The 3,909-nt window shown below is 33.4% G+C and overlaps 1 pseudogene; it reads left to right on the top strand.

Annotated features, from left to right (window-relative positions):
- Nucleotides 1-3,022: 3,022 nt before the first annotated feature.
- Nucleotides 3,023-3,110, top strand: LOC114579464 (annotated as a pseudogene).
- The last annotated feature ends 799 nt before the right edge of the window (nt 3,111-3,909 follow it).

Genomic DNA, 3,909 nt, shown 5'->3' with positions numbered 1-3,909 from the left:
AGCAATTTTATCAGAAGTAATAAGCGGTCTAGTTAAAACAAGAACTTGAATATTGTGAATCCTACAAAGATTTTTAACTCTAATTTTAGAATCCCTACCACCAATGCCCCTAACATTCCACATGAGAGCTTTAATCATTGCTATCTTTAGAAGAAGTTTGAGCTCTGGTGGATCTAGACGTAGCAGGATAAGTATTCTTATTTTGTATACCTTTTTTCTTACCACCTTTCGTAACCACATCCTCCTCAGAAATTTTTTGACCATCTTTTACATTCTTAATAGGAGAGGAAGAAGAAGTACCTTGTTTCATAAGAGAAGTAGCATCTAAATTTGAAGGAGGAATAAATTCCACTTCTTCATAAGATTCATTAGAAGAATCAGCACCATTAACCACCATCTCATTGTTATCTTGTCTAGAGATCAAAGCATTCTCGATGGCCATGGCATTAGAAATAGGCATATCATCAATTAAAATAAAAAGCTTAGGATCAGTAGTAATTTCAACATTGTTAACATCTGGCATAAAATCTTTCTTAGAGTTTAAATCAAAAACAGACGTATTCTGGACACCATCCGGCTCATTACCAATCTCCTCAACATTTTCCACGATGTCATTTTCAATTCCTACATGAGCAATTTGACTAGCCGGAGGCGGTTCCACCTGAATAACATTTTCTTCCTTATTATTATCCACGATCGGCACATAAATTTTGTTATTCTCAGCAGATCCATGCTTCCCACTAGCTTGAACCGAAGGTTTCTTTAAATCCGGGTGAAGTTTAAAGCAGTCAATTTGGGTATGTCCATGTACTTTACAGTGAGTACAAAAATCGAGAAACTTTTTCAAATTCAGTTTTTTGCAAATAGCCTTATGCTTTGGAACCAACCCAAATTTCCTTCGGATGTTTTTTCGATATGTCCACTTCCACAAGAACTCTAGCAACAAAAGGACGGGTCCGAGAGGCAGTAGCCAGATCCGTTTGGAGCGGCCTCCCGAAAATGGAACCCAAAGCATGCAAAACTTTGGAATTAAAAAAATGCAAGCGTAAATTCGAGAAGGAGATCCAGATCGGCACAATAGGCGACTCTTCCTTAATGTCAAAAAATGGCATCCATTTCAAAACACGCATTTGACACTTATAGATGAAATAAGAACGTCTAGCAAAAACCCTACTATAATCTAAATCATTTGATAATTGTAAAGCAACATGCCTAGCATCCAAGAGACCCACAGAATAAAAACCAATAAGCTTAAAAGATGCAAAAAAATTTCGTATAGCTTACAGATTAGGACGACGCAAACCAAATTTACCCACCAGCGTAAATTGAAAAGGGGAGGCAAGTTTAAGAACTTCCTCATCAGATAATAACACAACCGAAACACCATTAAAAACCGATTGCTGAACAGTAGGAAAAATATCACCTGAAGAAGAAGCACCAGATAACACTTCTTTGAACGATCTAGATCTAGAAGGAGATTTAGAGCCATCAGCATCAAGGTTAAAAAAACCTTTATTCTTTGCTACCAACGGATCAGACGCTTTCCCCCAAGGATTAGCCGGAGGAACATCTGCCATTAGAAACAAGCCCCAAAGGGCAACAAACACCAGAAGACCAACCAAAACTCACAGATCTCACAACGCACAAAGGAAAAAATGAAGAAAAAAGCAGCACGAAGGCGATCGCTCGAAGGATGCCCTAAATCGCTAGATCGGCGCGATAAGGCAGGAGAGAGACTTACCTACTTGTATAATGGCATTCCTGAGGTGTGCTTTGCTTGTTGCAAACATAATTTAGAAAATCTTGAGGTGTGCTTTGCTTTTGACCCAGCCATGATATTTTTTATGGCAAACGTTAACTTTCTTGTGTTGGCTTTTATATTTAAAATTTATTCAGTGTTGTTTTCCAAAAAAAACTATAAAATAAAATAAATAAAATATAATTCGATTTTGATTTTATAATTTTCCAGTAACATAACTCTTCCCTGGGCTACATTATAAAGCCATAGTATTATTACCTTCTCACCGTCAAATTAGTGGGAGGCTAAGTTATTGTATTCTTTCCACTTTTTGATTAGAACTCATTTAAGTTGTATTATTTTGTATTGTAAATTTTACATGCTAGATTTTTTAAAATTCATTTTGGCCTTATTCAATATAATTGGTTTGTTGCTCTAAAGTCTTTCAAAAAAATAAAAAAGTATTTCCAATATTAGCCGTTATGTCACATCTCAATGAGCTCATATTAATAAAGGCCTTTGTCTCTACGTGAATTGAGAGCTTATATATGGTTGAAATAAAGTAAGAATAATAATTTTTTTGCTTATTACAAAGGGATGGTAAGATGGAGAAATTAGCTTATGCCTATGGATAAAAACTTGCATAAGCATAAGGCTTAGTTTGGGAGAGTTTTTAACAACTGTTTTTTTTTTTTTTTAAATGCTTTCAAGAAATATTTATACTATAAAGTTATTTTAGAAAGAAGTAAAAATTCTCACAAGCAAAGCTTAAACAAGAAAAAGTACTAAAATTGTGCACAATTAATTTCTTTGAATTTCAATATTACAATTGAATAGAGATAATTTCTCATGATCGAAATAGTGCTTGTATGATGATTCAGTGGAAAATAAAGCTGTGTACATGAGGCATTAGAGGAGTCATGATAGATTTGGGATATTGAAATATAAGCAATCTAGCTTATCATTATAGTTAGTTAGAAAGGCCAATCGAAAAGTTGAAAAAAAAAAAATGAATAGAATGATATTTGCATTATGATTGAACATATTGAGAACCACATGAGCTAAAAATGGATTATTGATGTTGGGTAATAGTTGATTGTGAAGTTGGTGCGGCCAAGAGCCTTTGTAGGTGAGAATTAGTACATATATAATATGCAAGGAGTGGAGATAGCTATTGTTGATTGTGACCTCACTAAAGAATTATAAGCAATTATAAAAAAAGTTGAGTTGATAACCAAATTAACATAAGTGATATAAACATGCACAATTAAATTCCTAAGAAAAGTCTCTTCAGAGACATCCGATAAAATTGGAAGCTAAAAGCCCCTGCGAAAGGATGACATGCATAAATTGAGAAATGGTCCAAGCTTTCAAGGGAAAAAAATTTTTAAGATAATTAAAGGAAATATAATAATTTTGTACAAATTTTCAATTTTTAAATATGACTTATGTGATATATACATGCACAATTAAAATCATAAAACTTATGAATTAATAATCATTTCAAAATATTTGATATAAAAATAATAAGTATATTTAACAATAAAATTATTGTGTTATATTATTTGATATAATATAATTAATAATTTCCTTGAAAAGTCAACAATGTATTCTACAAATGTGTGCATATTATTCATCGAGCCATAAGAAATATATCATTCAAATTCAATGGTCATTAAGCAACACATTTTTTTTTTTTTGGGGGGGGGGACCCCACTCACGGGCTTACACCTTGATTAAGGTGAAAATTACAAGTCCTTAAAGGGATCTAATGCTCGTTACCACTCAAAAGAGCATACAATCAAAATAAAATAAAACCTAGGAGCCAAAGATCCCACCTACTTACAATCAAAATAAAAACCTATATAAACAAAACTAGGGATGCTAGGAGCCATCACCCAAAAGAGGATTGCAAGGAATAGACGATTGAATAGCGAACCCTGTAAAAAAAGAAAACTCATCATTAACCAATAACCACATCTAAAAGAGAATAACACCGCATATGGGCTAATAACCAAACACGGACAAAACAACCAAGAACCACATCCAATAACAGGGACATAATTAATAACCGAGAACCAACACAAACCAGGCATATAATGAAAGTAGAATGCACACTTTTTGTTTCTGAAATGGTGCTACACTTTACTAATGTTAAAATCACCATCATG

Source organism: Dendrobium catenatum, unplaced genomic scaffold (assembly GCF_001605985.2).
Source record: "Dendrobium catenatum unplaced genomic scaffold, ASM160598v2 fragScaff_scaffold_390, whole genome shotgun sequence".
Taxonomy (NCBI): Eukaryota; Viridiplantae; Streptophyta; class Magnoliopsida; order Asparagales; family Orchidaceae; genus Dendrobium; species Dendrobium catenatum.
This window is presented reverse-complemented; position numbering and strand designations above follow the sequence as displayed.